Source organism: Meriones unguiculatus, chromosome 5, assembly GCF_030254825.1.
Source record: "Meriones unguiculatus strain TT.TT164.6M chromosome 5, Bangor_MerUng_6.1, whole genome shotgun sequence".
NCBI classification, from domain to species: domain Eukaryota; kingdom Metazoa; phylum Chordata; class Mammalia; order Rodentia; family Muridae; genus Meriones; species Meriones unguiculatus.
The window spans coordinates 30,723,155-30,742,476 of record NC_083353.1 but is presented as its reverse complement, the minus strand read 5'-3'; the positions used below and the strand labels follow the sequence as shown (position 1 = coordinate 30,742,476).

At 37.8% G+C, this 19,322-nt stretch overlaps 2 long non-coding RNA genes across 2 annotated transcripts in view; one reads left to right on the top strand and one right to left on the bottom strand.

The window, feature by feature from the left end:
* The window catches only part of LOC132654202 (uncharacterized), a 76,247-nt gene that overhangs the window by 13,837 nt on the left and 43,088 nt on the right, over positions 1-19,322 (top strand). The window lies entirely within an intron of this gene.
* The window catches only part of LOC132654203 (uncharacterized), a 120,264-nt gene continuing 116,222 nt past the window's right edge, over positions 15,281-19,322 (bottom strand). The window contains exon 6 of the long non-coding RNA XR_009591841.1: positions 15,281-18,148. This is a non-coding gene — a long non-coding RNA (uncharacterized LOC132654203). The remainder of the gene's footprint in view (positions 18,149-19,322) is intronic.

The following is a 19,322-nucleotide window of genomic DNA, read 5'->3' as shown; positions in this document are numbered from 1 at the left end:
TGCACAAAAATAAGTCTGTGCACAATGAGGTGGCAGACATTGTCAGTCTGGGAAAACAAACATTCTTACCACATCCAAACCATGTTTGCATGCTGGGCTTCCGGCTCCAAGATTAGAGAGAGTTTAGAAGCCACATCGTCTGTATGATGGCAGCTCAAGCTCGTTAGATTAATGTATGCAGTTGCACAATACTGTATGTAGCACACAGAAACATCTATATTGGAGCTGAAGGGACAGCTCAGGGGTCAAGGGTTCTTACTGCTCTTGCAGAGGACCTGAGTTTGGTTGCCAGCTCCTACAACAGACTACTCACCATGCCTATAATGGATCCTCAGCTGATGCCTGTACACAGGTGGTACACACACACACATACATACACACACACACACACACAAATGAGGATAAAAACAAACAAAAGAATAAATATACATATTTGTATTGATATAGTTATATGTACATATAAATACTATAAAGTGAAAAGAAAACTTGACATTGCATGAATGATAAAATAATTAAGAGGCTCAAAACATTGAAGATCTAACACCTGAAGGCATTTTGTAAACAAACAAACAAACACAAAACACTTTGAGTAAGAAATTTTTCCAAGGGGTAGGTCAGATTCCGTGGTAACCTCAGAAATGAGCTAGAGAAAGGCAGAAGAGAAAGAAATATCCCAAGGAGCCATCAATCATCAATAATGACTACAAAACTATGTCACAGTATGTCACGAAACTATGACAAACTATGTCATAGAAGGAACAATAATTTTTGCTCATAACTTCCATGTGAAACTCTATGAGGTAGCATGTAAGCAACAAGAGGCAGAAGGCTTGGTGTAAGGAGTGGGGGAAGGGAGGACAGCCTCTGTGTGCTTGTGGTGAAATAGAAAGGAGATCCAAGCTTGCTTTTGACAACGGGGCCTTTTGTGCCCCTGATCATGGTAGCTCTGACAGAGGAGTGCAGAGCTGGTATGGGAGAGCAAAACCCAAATGCTTCAGATTTAGCGAGCTTTGTCTCAATCAATTAAGCCCCCTGGTGAGATAAATGACTCAGATGAGAGGCATCAGTGCCTTCTGGAACAATTAGTGTCAGTAAAGATGGGGAACAAGCCTCCATGAGCAGCACCAGGAAAAATATTTCTACAAAGCCTTAGAAAATAATGAAAAGAAAATTTGCGAAGAACAAAACATGGATTTCATTCACGGAATTTTGATTTTGGCATTCTGGTGTTGAAGCAGTGAGTTCAGATAAATGCTGTTAGCTCTTTCAAAGCTTTTAATAAAATTAGTCAGCAAGAAAAGTGATGGCCCAAGCTGAAAAAGGTTAGAAAGGAAATCCATGAAGTACCAACTTATCCAACTTTAACAGAGGCAGTTTCAAAATTTTAAATGTATAAAAGATTCCCTCACTTTATCATTTTACATGTGAAAAGAGGTATCTTTTTACATTTTATCTTAAATATTAATAACAAAAATATCAATTCGGTTTCTACCTTGACTCAGATTTCCAGGATAAATGTAGCCCATTGAATCCATCAAAGCTGAGTGCACTTGTAGAATTGCTGATCTTTAAGACGGCTGCATAAGACTGAATGATGTTCCTGAGAAGAGTCCACATTTCCTGTGGAATCAGACATTGCTGTGCAGGAGGAAAGGCACAGTATGGGATGATGCCTCAGACTAGTGTTACCCAATTACTGACTGGTGTATTTAATGACAATCAGTCTATTGAATGCTTCTCTGCCTGACAAACAGGACTAGATTTCACCTACTCAGCAAGCAGTTGTTCCAGATCCCCAAAGCTATTGCTATTTTCTCTTGAATCAAAATAATTAGTAGAAAAGCCAGGCAGCATTTCTGAACTTTACAAATTGGAGGTTGGCTTGTACTATTATTTAGAGCTATTTAATCTTGGAAAGCCTGCGGCGCTTCCCCCCTGAATAGACTTTTTATCAAGTTGGATGGAAAATGATGGATCAGTGCCAAGCTGGAAGATGTTTTCCGTGACACGTATCTAGTGCTAACTGTGTAGCAGCCATTGTTCTGAATGTTCTGCATTCTAGGTTCAGAGTCCCTACTGATAATTCTAAAACTCAAAAATCTTTTGAAAAATCAATGTTTTGTATCTTAAAAGGCAATAAAATTAACTAAATTCACTTGAAGCAAAATCTAAAAATAAATTTTAGTTGAAAAAAAAGTAGTTTGATTAATTCCCTAGATCCCACTGGAATACTGTGTAATATATGATACATTGCATAAATACAAATTGGTGCATATGGCATGACATATGGTAATTTATATAATGAATATAGGTTGCCTGTCCCACATGAGGGCTCGCTTACACATGAGGCAAGCCCTCTACCATTGAGCTACAGGCCCAGTCTCACGATCTTTCTAAACTCAAATTTTCTAATATACCTGGTCTAGGTATTTACAGTAAAGGAACTGTTTTATATAAATCTCACAAAAATCAATGAAATAAATGTGTTTAACATTTCTCATAGGACAAGAAATTGAGATACAGAATCAAATAAATCTCTATTATATGAAAATAAAGAAGAAAGAGACAAGTAGGGAACTCTTTTTCTCCCTCTCTCTCCCTCCTGTTCTCTCTCTCTCTCTCACATACACCCACACACACATATATTCACACACACTCTGTTAGCATCTATTCCAAGTAATTTACTCTAACAAATTATATCTAATATGGACAACTTGCTGCAAAGTATAACAAGAACTGGAAAGCCCAGTGGAGACAAGGAGGTAGCTCAGAAATCTGCAAGTCAGAGAGCGGGCAGCACCTCCAGTGCTGCGAGCAGAAAGAGGGACAGTTCCTTCCCAAAGGCTGTGAAGCTAGTTGATCCTGTGGCCCACAGCAGACTCCTGCCCTGTAGATCAGTGATCTAGACAAGATAACTGAAAAAAGGTAACGTAAGCTTTCCCTTCCTTGGTCCCTTTAACTCAGCTTCCATACCTGCATTTGACAAACCTGACTAAAGGCAAATTACCAATGAGGCCTACAAAAGATAGCTTTCAGTTTCTATGCCACAGAGCAGAGCAGAAAGAGAAGAAATGAAAATACTGGCTCTTATGGTCAAATTATCAAATAAAAATCACCTAAGATTGAGAACAAAATATGTTGGAAAACAGATTAAGGATCACACTGAAATTATTAGGTACGTAGTATTAAGGTAAACCCCAATAAATGGATTTCCCCATTTAGTTATTAAACAATTATTTACAGACCTCTAGATGCTGTGTATAGCCAGAGAAGAATGAAATTCCCCAGAAGAAAAACTTTGCTTTATTTACAAAAACCTAAGCCTTTCATAACAAATCCCAAATCCAAGCAATGCAAGTTAAGTGTATTGAGCCAAAGCACAAAGAGCCAAACTTGCAATTAATGGGAAGACTTCCTTACTGTGGATAGAAAACAACAGACTTGGAAATTTAAGCCAAAAGCAAATTCTGAGGAGACTCTCAAAAAGGAAACCTTACTGAACTTTGTGAGACGCTCACTGGAGCAAAGTTGTAAAATAGGTGGTGGAGAGGTATTTCGGCAGTTAAGAGCACACACAGCTCTTACAGAGGACGGAAGCTTGCTTCCTAGCATCCGTGTCCAGCAGCTCACAACTGCCTCTGGCTGCAGCTCCATATATGTCCAGGGGCCCCTTCAAGTCTCTACAGGCAACCCGCACTCATAGGCACATACACAAACATACATATTTTTCAATTTGAACTTTACAAATTGACAGTTTTGATATTCTAAAATTTACTGGACAAGTCAACTATACTTTTTTTAAACTTCTATCCATTTCCTTATAAAAGACATAAACCAACTCAATAAGCACAGAAAATTATAAAACTGCAAAAACACTCAAAACCATGTCCTTTGAGTAATAATCAAAAACCCTGAAATTCCTCTAAAGACTAGAAGACTAAGATAATATGGAAACACATTTCTCAAATAATTTGATGATCATATTAGTGTCAGCTGTTGCTCACCTATCTGTTCCTTCCTCAGCCTGTATCTCAAGAATCCACAGAGTACCCGTGCCTCATTTCCTACAATATTGCAAATGTGGTGCCAGCACCAGCAGGAAACAAAGTCCTAACCCTCCCACTAAGACCAGCACCTGGTACAAAGAGGTGCTACACCCTCTGTTTACCTAGACTAACATTTTGGTTAGGAAATAATAATAAGCTGGTAATAGAAGCAAATGTAAAAAGGAACACGTCTCAAATGGAGACAGTGTGTACACTCAGATGCTGAAGTGGCAAAATTGTTGGTTCACAGAACATGTTCAGCAGCAGAAAAAAGAAAACAGCAAACATCAGAAGGCAGCTAAAGATGCTGCAATAGTCAGGGAGGAAGAGAGAGGGAGTGATAGGGAAAGAGAGAGACAGAGGTGCAAGCTTCCGCGTGACACCGATACTCCATGAGCCTTATACTACATCCCCTGGTTGTGGGTGGCAACTTCTAGATCTTTAGGGACCTTTGATGGCTTCCATAATCAAAGAGAAGCATGCCTTCCTACACTACAATTTTGTGTTTTGGTTTGAATTTGGTTGTTTGGTACTTTGCCATCTTGGATTTCTTTTCCTTCAAATAGGAAATGGTAAACTCTTCCTATGGTTTCTCCATCCAGAAAATAATGTTATAAGTGTTTGGGGTTTTGAGAGAAGAAACAGGTCACTGTGGCACCATTTTTTTAAATTAAGTTTTAAATTCATGTTTATTTTTCAGTAAATTCAGCTCATGTGATTTTGATTTATTTACACGTAACTCCCTAACATGTGCAGTTAGCAATTTGATGACTCTGCACCTTCTAATTAGTCTGTCTCGGAACCAGAAATTCATGTGTTGCCAACACCACCAAACTAATCCAGCTGACTCAAATTTGGATACAAATTGAAGAAGCCATAAAATTCAAGACCATTCTAAAGTTGGCAATAAAAGTGCTCTTGTTCCCAAAAAGTCACAGACAAAGCTAGTTCCAACTTTTTTGAAACTTCCAAGTTTTTGAAACTTCTTATGCAAACATGTGTTGCACAGATAAAATGCAGTGCGTGGGACAGCTGGCTCTCTTGTTGGTCTGCTACCACGAGTTCCAGAACTTGTGATTGCAGAAAGTTCTGTTCCACATCCAAGTTTATGTCTACATCCCCAAAGAAACCCTGAGACCCAGTAAAGAGAGCCAGTCAACCCAGCGTCAGGCAGAGTGTAAACCAAACTGAACCGTGCTCATAGTAGCTCGAGTGCTTGTCATTCACAGAGTTTGATAATGCTGAGAGTGGTGGGAACCTTGGAAATCATCTTGGCCAATTCTTCACTCTACTAATGTGTTTTAAATGGTGTTTTGACAGTCTATGTACATAACCTTTAAAATTCAGATGACATGGGTCCAGGCATGAGTTTAATTATAAAACCCAAAGCACATATGGAGCAGAGAGGAATTTTTCTAGGGAAACCTAGAGAATTATGTTTTATGGATGCCTTTTCTCTACTTATTCTTAAGACCCATGTCGTAAAAATGGATTTCCCTCTTCAAATATGCTAGAGTGATAATACTACTGAGGTATATAATATGTACATTCGTCTTTTTCTTACTGTATAAAATGTATATTTTATATACAATTTACATTGGTAAAAATCCTAAACTTCCTTCAATATATTTATACACATGCCAATTTTATGTAAGCCAGCATTTCATAAATCATATATTTAAAACAAATACCAAAAATACATGACTTACATAATTAAATACTTATGTATTAAATTTACATATGGAAAAATCATTCCAGTTCACAGATATAAATCCATGTCTAGGAATTCAATGGTGATTAGAAAAAGAATAAGAACTAACCATAAGTCCTGTGATTACCAACATCATTGGTTAAAGTCTGGGCACACTGAGTGCTAATACATAAGCCCAACGTAGATCCCCCTATTAATCTTGCTCTCTCTCTCTCTCTCAAGAGTTTCTCATTACTCTGCGTCTATTGCAAACTTTGGTCTCTTATTATTGCAGATCTACTAATTAATGAGATAGAAGACAGACATCCAGGTTGAACAGCTATTTTCTATACCACCAACTCCTCTGTATTCTTTTATTATTTAGATTATTAATCATCTCTCTGAGGTGCCCAGTTTTTCCTTACAGCATCACAGAGAAGAAGTAGATATCTCAAGGATCCATTACTCTTTAGAACTCATCTTTACTTCAATTTTTCTTGGTAAAAAAAATAAAAATAAAAAAATAAAATCTTTCTTTAGGAAATCCCCTTTGTTTCCTAAGTGATGTGTGTCTTCTCTTCACCCTGTTGTAGTCCTGAGTTTAAGGGCTTATGTGGATCTTATTTGCTGCAGAAACCTTCTCCAAAGCCCTCTGTGTCCTGTCCTGACCTTGAAGCCCTGAAGTACGTGCTCTGAGCCAAACTTTTTAACTCCCTCATGGTACATTACATTAAGTGTATTTAAATTGCTTCATATTTTACTCTCCTTTTCTAAATACAGCAAAGCCTTCTAGGAGAAGATTATTTAGATTACTTTACTGTTTCCTCAGTGAGCAGTTGTGTGTAGAACCTGACCTATGTGTCAAAACACACACCAGCTAAGTAATAGATAAATATTATAGCTCATTTCTACTTCACAAATGACAATAAAGCAATATTTCTACCATTTATAGCAAATCTATTTTTAATTATCATTTTAATTTATAAAAGCATTCACCCATAATAAAAACAACTTGTCTATAATATTTGTAGAAAAAGAAAATATTTAATAAAATTGTTCCTTATGATGTAGTTAAGAAAACAAGGATTAATGGTACTTATTTCTGCTTTCCAGGGACTTACACTTTCACGAGGAAAAATGTTAGTCATTTAATATTTCATCAAAAAGAGAAAGTCCATCCGGGTCTGATGCTCTTTGGGTGGATGACACCTAAATGAACACCAGTACAAAGTCCCAATTTATTTCTAATATCAGAGATCAGACCTCTACTCTTGCCTGATGCGTCTAAAACAAAAAGGGGGAACTGTAGAGAGCTGCGGAATGCCGCGCCTTAAAGATGGAGCTGGTTTCCACCTTCCACCTTCCCGATGGTGAGTGCTCTCTGTCACAAACAACTCCACATTTGGCTAAGGCCGAGGATCTGGCTTGCTTCCATGTATGTGGACCTATCTGCATTGCCCCCGTGGCACGCCTGGGTTGGCTACCCAGAGGCTATTTAAGCTGTGGGCTGGCTTTCCCCGGGGTCCGAGGATTGTTCAATGTTCCTGAATAAACTGCATTGAAAAAAAAAAAAAGAGAGAGAAAGTCCATCAACCAATGACCCAGGAGAAAGAATAACCCTAAGATGTAATTGAATCAAGCACCACAATCCAGGATTGTTCAAATTTAGACCCTGCTTTTCATTTGTCTTTATTATATAAAAGCAGAGTGTTTTAAAATAAGATTTATAATGTATATTGGTGGCCACTGAAAATAATACAATAATAAAAAGAAAAAGCATAATGCGTATATACATTTGGAACATGTGAATATTGACAAATGTTAACTCTTTTTCGAAGTGAAAGCCATACTCACCTGAATCACCTGTCTATTTTCATGTTCTTGACTATATTGTTTACTCATGCCTGTGCCATTCTTTGTGCACGTGCTTGGAGATTGGCACATGCTTTGTTTCACTCCGACCCATCTTGGTGGAAAACTTAGTGTAAGATGGAAATACTGTCTTGACTAATTTTGCAATCTTAATGTTACATGACAGTATCAAGCTCTCATTGTAGATCACTGTACATCAGATATGTGCCATAAGACTCTTTGGACTTATTACACATGCCCTTTCTTAGATCTTTCTTTTACATTTATTATCTTATTGCTTGTATTAAATATGATAATTAGAATTCATTTATTTCCAGAAACAAGTGGAGCAGAGCTCTGATATAACTTACTTTGCAATAAGTTCATCTCATAAGAGGTAGCTAATATCAAAGGGAAGTATCTAGACTCATACCAGGACAAGAAACTTCAGTCAATACTGGCCCAGGGGAGAACATATATATCTTCTCTTTCTGAATTTTCAAAGCATGGTCAACAATGGAAATGAAAATCACACACATGAAGAGAAAGCAAAGCAAAGCATAAAATAGGTTTAAATTATAATGTGTCAATAATTATATCAAATTCAAATTGTCTTGCAGTGAGAAGGATAGAACTCCACAGACATTAGGCAAACACTGCCATGAAACACACCGCAACCTGTAAATTGTCTGCATGGGCCAAATAAAAGACAAAGATTAGCAGAATAGATTTTTTAATGTGGTCCAAGTATTTGCTGTCTAAAAGAAGCTCACTAACATTAGAATGCTGTGTGTAAGTTGAATGCAAAGAGTGAAATAAAGTCACAACGAAGGGAGATGAGGAGTAGCTAAAAAATAGAAGATAAAGTGGACTTCGGGATGAGAACATGAACAAGTGGTCAAAAGGTCCAGCAACTCTTAATTGTGTCTACACAATCAACAGAGCTGTGAAATGTGAAACAAAACCTGGAGAATGTGAAAGGAGAGCTCAGCCAATGTAGAAATCCAGTGGGACAGACCCATCAGCATCCCTCTCAGGAGCTGATAGAACAACACAGAAAGTTAGAAGGATGTGCTTGCTACACTTGATCTTAGCTAAAAGCTCAGGAAGTGACCAACAAAAATAAATATTCAACATTATCAACTAATGAATGAAATAGTTCATTGTCTACACTGGCAAGGAACAGAATCTAAGTGACAGTCGATTCTTTCAAATGCTAATGGAATTTATATACTCCTTGACTTGCGATGTGTTGCATTCCAATAAAACTGTTGCTATGCGCCTTGACATTTAAGCTAGACGACGTAACTTAGTAGTATAGTTGAGTAGTGACTACCTTATATGGCTGCTAAGTCATGGCTTGCTGTTGCTACTCACATTCTCAAATATGCCCCATGCAATGGTAGCCTAGGGAAAACAACAAAATTCAAAATAACAGTATCACTTTTGCAACACTGTCAAATAAAATAAAAATTCTATGTGTGTTTGTGTATGTATGTACGTATGTATGTATATTACCGTCATAACTGTGTGTAATTGGCCCTCTTTAGCTACATGCTGGGTTTTGCACTCTTAGATTCAAACCCTTAAAGTATTTCCTAAACATTTCAATATATTTAGGGGAAAATAAAATGTTTTTGGTGTCATCCTTGTTCAGGTCATGTTTTGACAGCTATATTGGTGAGCCTTTGTGGGTGCAGCTTCTCTGAAATTTCTAGAAGGAAAAGAAAACTCAGAGCAAACTTTCTCTTCCTCTGGCTTTCACAATCGTGCTGCCCTCTTTTGCACTGATCCCTGTGTCTTAGGTGCAGTAGTTGTGTTGTGGATATATCAGTTGGGACTGGACTCCACAACTCTCCATTTTGATTGGTTGTGGTTTTCTGTATTGGTTGTGGTTTCTCCATCTGTTGAAAAACAAGTTTCCTTGAGGAGTGGGGAGGACCGCACTTCCCTTTAGGTAGAAGGACAAGTACTTAGGGCTGGGATTGTAAAGCAGTAACTTTAAATTCTCCTTCAAAAACCATTACTTCACTAGCAGCAAGAAGTTAGCTAGATTTCCAGTATCATGTATGAGTCTCCTCTTGTGCAGCAGGCCTTAAATCCAATTAGTTACCACCAAGGCACGTGTGCCACTATTGCATCTCTAAAGTTATTGTGTCATACCAGTTGTTGTTGTGATTCATAGGCATCATAGCTAAAATAGACTATTGTTGCTTCCCTCCCTTAGAAGCTTGCCTTGCACCTTCTGGTACTATGCAAACTAATCATCAGGTAGGAGGCTATCAGGTCAGTTATCAACTGCTGCAACCCTCAGTGAGAATTGTCTTCAGCCACAGTAAACTGTCCTGCACATGCTTACAGCCTTTCCCAGGGTGGGCGGGGGAAGTTGGCACCTATAGTTCCTGGTTAGTTTGTTCATGGGGACACAAAAACTTCCTTGTCTCTCTCAGTTTACACAAAAGTAGAAATGCATGCCCACCTCAGAGGTGCTACTGAGATCAGCCAGGACTTTACGTGTAGTTACTCAGCTCTTCAAGTGCTCCCTGCTCAGTACTGCCCAATTGTCTGCTTTAGAGCTGCTCTCAAACCATTGCCAAACAAACACAGGCATGCTCACACCTCATCTGCAAGCACAATTTCAGGCAGCAGCATCCACGACTGTGCTGTTGAAAGAGCCATGTGAAGAAGCTCCACTGAGAAATGCATAGCAATGGATTTTAGGTGAAATAAAGCTCTGGTTCAGAACACTGTCAGTCAGGTGCACTACCTTATTCTAACTTCTTTAAAGTTTCTCAATTCAGTAGGAAGTTTAGCTATGACAACTATGAAACACAGCAGATGAGAGAAGTAAGTGTCCAAGATCACCTTGCTGGGAAGCACCCAGAGTTCTTATTCTGGACCAGCTAGTTTAAAAATCTAATTTTAATAAAAAGAATATAGTGTAAAAGAAATAATGTGGACATAAGACAGAGAAACAATCTTCCTTTCCTATGATTGTGACTTGTGATCATGTGACCTTGAACAGACTACTTAAATCTAAGAAGGCCAACTGTTCCTATACCATGGGTCTATGAACTGATCAGGAACACACCTCATGGCAGGATATTTTAAAAATTAATTGTAATGTGAAGGCAGTATCTCCTGGACTCATGGAGGAGTGATAGTGTACAATATCAAAAATTTTTAATGTTTTGACTCTAGAGAGTTTGACTGTCTTACTGATTATTCCATCAAAAGTGACCTTTGTCTTTGGTAGTCCAACTTCTCCTGAATTAGATGAGCTTGTTGTTTATATTGGTTTTAAACTATATCATTTTAAAACATGTATTGGCAATTGATTTTCACTGGTCTTAATTTGACAACAATGTGCAGTGGCTTTGTATGCCACCTTGGCACTAGGTGACCTTTTGCGCTCTTCAGAGCCTAGACCAGTAGGTGCGGAAGAACTAACACTGCCAGAAATTAATGCAATTGGCTTTTAATAAGAGGTGAACTAACGTTTTATGTACCTGCCCTCATAAATGGTCCTGTGAAGAACAAAATGCAGTTATTATGAGAACAGGCTGTTCTTAAACACATAGAAGAAGCTGGTGCATAGAGACAATGAACTGAAGTATCCAATATGTCCACCAGAGAATGGATATAGGGATATCAGATTCCACTGATACCAAGTGGACACAATTACTCATCCTCAAGGCAGTGAGAACAGGGCAGAGTGATTTTCTTCTACTGTCCATTTCTGGGAGTCCGGAAAGAGGACCTTCAACAGTACTCACTTTAAAATGTTCATCTTGTTCATCTTTAGTCAAATATGAAGTAAACACTTTACTGAGATGGAGGATGGGGAGAAAAAGCTGCAGTAGGAAATGTGATAGAGAGTCAGCAAAAGAATTGTAAGCAGCAGTAAAATTAGAAAGTATGACTCTGTACAGATCAAGGCAGAATAGCTTTGTGATTTTCAATAGCAACATTCAACAGCCCAGCTGTGTGATGAGAGAAAGTGCTAAAAGGCTGACCCTGGGTGGGGAAATTCGGTTCAGTTGGCTGATTCTTTGTGCATGTCGGATAGATTTAAATACATATGACAAAATGGCAACCAATTAGAAATATTAGCATATTGGATCCTAGGTTTTGTCCTCTGAACTGAGAGGTGGGGTAGAAGCTGGGAAGAGCAAGAAACATCTACAGAATAACAGTTCTAGGTTTTAACCCAGTCCTTAGCAATTAGCAATGTCACTGGGAACTGTGCATAATTCTATAATATATTATATATACAATAATATTAACCCTTAAATTGAAACACAGTTCATAAAGCAAAAGCATCTTCTCATAATGTGTCAAAGTACTAAATAAATATTAAATGATAAAATGGAGAGAAGCTGACACTCATAAAAATAAGCATAATAGATATAAAATAGTAGGACATGAGATATAGAACAGAAGTTATGACACTAGCACTTATCATAGTTTACAAAATATCTGTTTATTTCTTTATTTTGGCCAATCATTACCCCCAAAAGCACATAGTAGGTATACATTCATCCATGGACTAAAAAGCAATGGTTTTGAGCTAGACTAGTGACAATAAAAATACTTCATTTGAAATTTAACTTTATGTCTCTAGATTACTCTGCAATTTCTCACATTAGTTTGAAAAATGGACAACATAAAAATAGACCTGGATTTGTGAAGTTAGACACATCTCCTTACCCAAGCACAAGATTAACTGCTGCCTTCTTAGCATGGCTAGCCTTCCATCTGTTCAGTGGTTTTTCTCTATTGATTCTGAAGATATTTCATTTTCCACTTTTCAGATAATAGAATGACAGCTGTTGCACCTCTAGCCTGTGTGTGTGTGTGTGTGTGTGTGTGTGTGTGTGTGTGTGCGCGCGCGCGTGCGCCTGTATGCTCAAATGCTCTTGTGTGCATGGATACACACAGGCTGAGGTATGCATATGGAGGGGAGATGACAACTTTTGCGAGTCAATTCAATCCTTCCACCATAGCTTCTGGGGACAAACTCATCATCAAGCTTACATTGTAAGCACTGTTATACCAAGCCACCTCTCCGGCCTCATCTATTTTTAAGTTTAAAACATAATATTATACACATCTTTTAAAAGGCTGGGTGATGTCAACATGTATAGTTTAATGAGAAATTAAGTTGAGTGACTGACTAACATAAAAATAGTAAGTAGATAGCTACATAGATAAACAAACCACTGCAACTCAGGTTCACACTCTGGAAACAAAGGTGTTCTCAAGCGAGGGTTCTCTTGCACTGTTAAGAAGAGTGGTCTAGGCTTCTATGTAATAGATCAGTAAATGGAGAGCTAATTTAAGCATAGAGGATAAACACATACACCTTAGATAATCAGCCATATATGCATCAGAATCCTCAACACCAAAAACCAAAGATAAACAACAATAACGTATAGTCAGGGACCTTCGGGAAATGTGCATGTTTCCTAAAAAAAAAGAAAGCTGGCTTGCAAAAGTACCAAAAGTTCATCAGAATTTTTAACTTGCCACAAGTTCTTAAAAAATGATCTTCTAGGGAGCTTCTGAGTACAATTGTAGCTATAATTTCCACAGGAACATGTTGGCAGTTTCGATGAATTAAAGTACTTTCCAACATGCTATGTCTACTTTTGGGGAGAAATAATAAACATTTTCCAAATCAGTTAACTAAGCATTTCTACAGTCTACATTATGCCATACAGTCTTAGGTACTGTAGGAAGCAGCCAAGAACATAAAGATTTTCAAAGAGAAGATAAATGACCAGGACAGACTGTGGATATTGAGACTTCACCTAACACACCAGAAGAGTAAACAAGGAAAAATGCCTCGAGTTCTAAATTCATTTAAGATTTAGAAGTGGTCTACTTAGTTAATGTCAGTGGTGCTCAGACATGTGTTCATCATTATAATGAAAATAAATACCATCCCTCAGATATCAAAGACTTGACTCAATGAAGAAATGCAAGAAAGATGTGAGGTAAGCTACTTCTTTGGGTTTAGAGTCTGAAGAACCCTTGGCTAACCAAAGCTATCCAAAACAGCACTCACAGTGCTGAGAAGTTGTTGTGGCCAGTCGGCCTGGGATTAGCTTTTAGTAAATTGACAAAGACATCCTGAGTAGCCCCTAACTGCCATGACCATTCATTGAAAACCCACCTATGGACAGTCAACCCCCAATGGCTTTGTGAGATGACCTAAAGCACCCAGGCTGGAGCCTCACATATGTTCTTTATATGACTGAGACCTCCACCTGCCTGGATTGTGAATATTAACACATTTTAAAAGGATATATTTAATGATGAAGAATTTGCACAAAAAAACCTGCTTTTGTGAATAGTTAAACAATGAAGTAATGTAAAAAATAAATTTAGGTTTGAGCCATCATAGATCTCTAACTGTTCTGTTATATCCTCCTTGTTTTCCCTAGAAAGTAGTCCCAATAGTTCCCAGGAGAGTCACTTCTGGGAAACCTATGAAAACAGAATTTATATTGAAAATAAATGAATCTGAATTAATCACTTACTGTGCTAATAAAAACAGACAACTCAATTTACACTCTCTTTTTATCTGCTCCTGCATGCTTAGTTTGCAGTTCTAGCAATAATCTAATAATTTTTTTTCTAATCAATACTTAATACTACTATCAATACTTAATATCTGTCTCTAGAATACAAAGATAGCTAGCCTGGCCACCTCTTTGCTAACAGGAAGAAATGATTCAATCGTGGGCAGGCTTTGATGAAATAGGGTGCGAAGTGAGCCTCCTTCTGCCAACACAGCAGCAATGTGTTTTGTGTTTCAACAGAACTTCCACAAACTTGTAATTTATTTGAAAGAATATGTGGCAGATAGCAAGAAAAAAAAGGGGGGTGGGGGTGGAGCAGGGAGGTGTTGGGGGTGGAGGGAATGAAGCATCTGGAAGCCCTCTTGCCAAATGGTAACTTTCTGGAAGTTTCCTCATTTAGAAGTAATTTCTGGAAAATTTCTTGATTAATACAAATCCGTGAACAAACTTAAAAATGATGGCTTTGTTATTGCTTTGGCACCATATGCTAACAACACCGTGAGCGCTGCCAAAACGCTGAGAGTTCTTTCATGCGGATTATGGTCTTGTTTACATATCCAGCTGTACTGAGCCCTTGTCCATGGTGGTGACCTAACAATGTTCCCAGTGGGGGTGCCCATTAGGGGAGGGGGGACTAACTGAAGTTTAGTTTGTTTAAATTGAGCAAGAATGCACAGCGGTGCTCAGATCTTAGGGGAATGTGTTGGAAGCATACCCCTTCTAAGATCTGTTTTCATTTATTTAAGGGGATGTTTGCATTGCTCAAAAATTGCAAGACACAAACTTGCCACACAAAATGCCTTCCAAATGTTTACTGTGGTCTACACAGAAGTGAGTAAAAAACACAAATACTACTAGACTGGAGTAAAATTCTGAGTGAAAAAAGTAATTGCTGCGTTAGTCTTATTTGTTAATTAAAACCCCAAACCACTTTCTGTTATGTATATGCATGAAATATGTGCCAAATATACATTTCCACATGGGAACATGTAAATCTGATAAGAAATACAAAACTCACTGCAGAATATGAACTCAGAATTGTGAGAAACTGTTTTGCATTCATAGGACATTTGTGCAAATAATTTATGTGGTTAGTTTGCACATACTTGTATGCAAGGATCTTACTGAGATTTTATTTTGTAAGTTCTAATGAGAAAACAAATTCGAAACAAAAGCATTGGGAACATACAAGGGATATGACATTTCTGACATTTTTACATTCTGTAAATAAAGATAGTCCATGCCAAAAAAATATATACTCTTTCTGCTTTAATCTTTTCTGGTAACAGAACATCAGAGGTAGAGCAAGTAGACCTCAGGTTAGGGCTGTGCACACAGCCTAACTGGGTTAAATAAAACTCCTCACAGAGTGTTTTCTTTCTGATGCCAACTGAGAGACCAACATGCTTCTGTTATGCTAAAAATGTATCAACGTTTAAGTTGATCTATTGGGTATCATCTGAGTAAAAATAAAACTGTTCTTGGAAAACTCACAAATCATATTTCTTCAAATTATGTGCTAATCCAATTTTATGAAAGTAATTTTCATCACAGGAATTTATTTTTAGTTTAATCAAAATGTGAAACTCCAGCTGGTCTCAATGGCTCATACCTGTAAGTGCAGCACTCAGAGGAGGAGGCAGGGAGACCAGGAGTTCAAGGCTAGCCTGGGCTACATGAGACCTGTCCCCAACAAATAGACAAACAAAATGTGGAATTCCAGTGAAGATATGGAGAGCAATAATTTTTGTTTCTAAAAAAAAAATGTTAAGTTTGTAATTTGTAGATAATCTTATGTTTAATATCATCAGGTCAGTGTTTTAATTAACAGCATTAGATTCTCTTGTTCTCATCAATACAAAAATACAAAATTGTCCATTTTGTATTGACCTGTTGAGACACTTTACTTTTATGTCTTCTGACTTAGGCCCTCATGGAACTAACATCTTTGTGCTCCTTTTCACAAAAACACAGTACAGTGTTGACATTGTTAAAGAGCTTGGGGTGACGACACAACTGATTGTTTACAGATACAGTTTTCTTCTGACCTAGCACTGAGTTTAAAATTCCCACATTCTTCAAAGCACATCTCACATCCTAAGGCAGCTTTGAATCAATAGTAAATAATGGAAGGCAATGTAATGAAATACAAGAACAAAGAACACAGTGTCGGGGTACCTTCTTTTTGATACTAACTATTCTAATTATAAGTGCATACTTTGAATGGTTCGACATCCTGCCCCTGCCTACATTTCTATATTTGTAAAAATGGATCCAATGATAGTATGTATTTCATGTAACTGGAGGTTACATGAAATAATGCATGCACGATGCTGAAAATAAGTATTCTGTACACAATAAGCCTTAAATAAATGGCATATAAAAAGCATGCTTCTGGATGGATACTCACTTGTGTTAACCTTCTAATCCATATCTAGTTGCATGTGTGCTTAAGAGAAGCTAGTAAAGCCATTTTTCAAAAATATCAGAGGGCTTGGTAACATGGTGTTGCTGAAGTGTCTCAGAATTGTTCTGATAATATCTGACAGCCTAACTCGGAAATACTAAAAACTCTTCAATTAATGTATGACAAGCCTGACTAAAACATCAAGAGTAAGCTTTTTATATACTACTTTAAGAAGTATCTTAAGGAAAATATTGGGAGGTTGGGAGAAAAAAGGAATAGTTTATGGTGTGATGTAGGCCTTTGGTCCTATAAATGTTGTTAATAAAGATATACCTAACTTGTAAGGTTTTCAGAATATTATATTCAATATATGGCCATTCTTCACAGTATTTCCTTCCACTTGAAGGCCACTGGAGGTTATGTGAGCCTGCTCCGCAGGGAGCTGGGCCCTTACTCTGCATTTCCATTGCTACTTCCTAAGAGGAGAACAGATTCCTCAATGGGCCAGGGATGGGGGATATGACTGGGTTAGAGACAAATTATCTCCAAAACCCATTTATCATTCTGATTTGCTTCCCCCAGAGACAGGTATTATAAAAATCAAGCTCTTCTATAAAGTATGTTGACATCGATATTCTAATGATGTCTAATAATAAAAAAAGATAGATGATTCAGTCTTCTAGAAATGAACTATAGAATTTCTTTATTAACTAGATTAAACCAGTTAATTAAGCAACAAAAAAAAATAAAGTACCTGTTAAATTATAGCCACACCCGCTTTCAAATAATTTGCCCTACGTTGGTCTAAACTTGTACCTGTGTTCAATGATCATATTGGAGGAATCATGGTGTCTTTTGAGGGGTAGCTTTTGATTTGGTAACCAGTTGCAGTGTCGTGATTCCAAATCACTGCAGAATACACTTCTGAAATTACAAGTTTACTTCTGACATTGCCTAGCCTTTACACACCATTGTTTACAGATGCCTATGCAAGTCAATTGCCAAAATTATTTTCTCTCTCTGTTCTCTTTTCAATTTTATTTTCTGAATATAGTGAGGTAGCTGTTGGGCCTTTTCCGATTCAAACTCATTTTGTAAGGAAAAAAAAAGGAAGTATTCTTTACCCCAGTAGCAAAGCTGAAGGCAGCCTGTGTTTTCAGTCACTTGTTAGTTACTTTCATAGCCTACTGCCTTCCATCAAGACCCACCAATGTATTCACATAAGTGATGGAAGATGCACGAGACGTGAAGGTGACACGTGCGCCTTCCAGGAGGAAGCTGATGCCCTGGATGCCCGCTAAGGAGCCATCCTGGCATTCGCTGCATAAGCAGCCATCCTGCTGCCCTCCCAGCTGGAAGGAAGGCGTTAAGCAGAAGCTGTCAGCAGAGAGCAGAAGGAAAGGGGTGATGTCTCTCCAGCTCACAGACAGAAAAACTATTAACGAAAATTCCCCGTAATGGACACCGTTAGCTGCATTCTTTCCAAACACTTCTGACTTCACTTCCTTGAAACTCCTTTTGCCTTCTGGCTTATCAGTTGCAGGGCAATGCATTACTCAGCCACCATCTGTGAAGTGAACCAGAAACATGCAAGGTTAATTCATCTCTCCTAGCAATCGTAAAGTTTGTGCGCTCACAGATTCAACAATGAAATGGTTACTGATTAGTCCAAGTTGAAAATCTGCAGTTTCGTCATTCCAAACCAATTTAATTACCTTGTTCTAATGCACTATATATGCCCCATTTGCCAAGACAAAAGTACGATTATTCAATGGGGGAAAATATCGCTGCAGCAAGCACAGTAAGTTTTAATGTTTTCACTGCTGAACTGTCAAAGTGTGAACATTCCCACCCCCTGAAAAAAATTGAAAGTATGGAACTATAGTATAACCTTCACTTTTATAGTAAGAGCTTTCTAGAACATGACAAGGAAAACATAGCAATTCCAGCCAGGTCATAATTTAGTATAAAATAAAACAAGACATTTAAACCCGAGAAGGGAAAAAAATCTGAGCGTGGCAGAACTATCAAACTATGTGTGCAATTTCCTTGCGCTCAAATTGCATTTTCTCCCTTCAGTGTTACACCGGCAGGGTCTTGCCCTTTAGATTAGAGACTTTTGCATTAGAGGAAACTAGGTTATGTCTTCCACTGTCACAGGCAGAAATTATGAGCTAGAGTGCATTTTAGCCAGTCACTCTGAAAAATGTTCGCCCAAGGGGGTAATAATTAGAACACTTTTAGTCAGGTGACTGCATTTTAAGCAGTGATGTGTCTGAGAATATGGCTGACGGGTTTAATATAAATATAAATATTGTTTTCCGTCAGCATAATGGCTTCATTTTATTTATTTTATATTTATTTTTATTTTATTTATTTTCAATTCCAAAGTAAGCACTTTTCAGAAATTATCAACTAATACATCCAACAGTTTAGCAAGATGGTGATCTGATAATATAACAGCCAGAGGAAAGTGATGGTCAAGCATTCTGAACAGTTAATGATTACAACTAAAGTAACATTACAACAGGGTCACACATTCGTGTACTCAAAGAAACATGGGTATAGATTTCATACAAGAACTTAAGCAGCGACATGCAACAATCTCACTTCTGCGGGTATTGAATGAAATTTGATGTCATAGTTCATGTAAATATGATTAAAATATTCCACGAATTTATGAGCATTTGAGCTGCTTCAAGGTGGTCGAGCACCACTGGGATTCATGGTCCTGCAGAGGG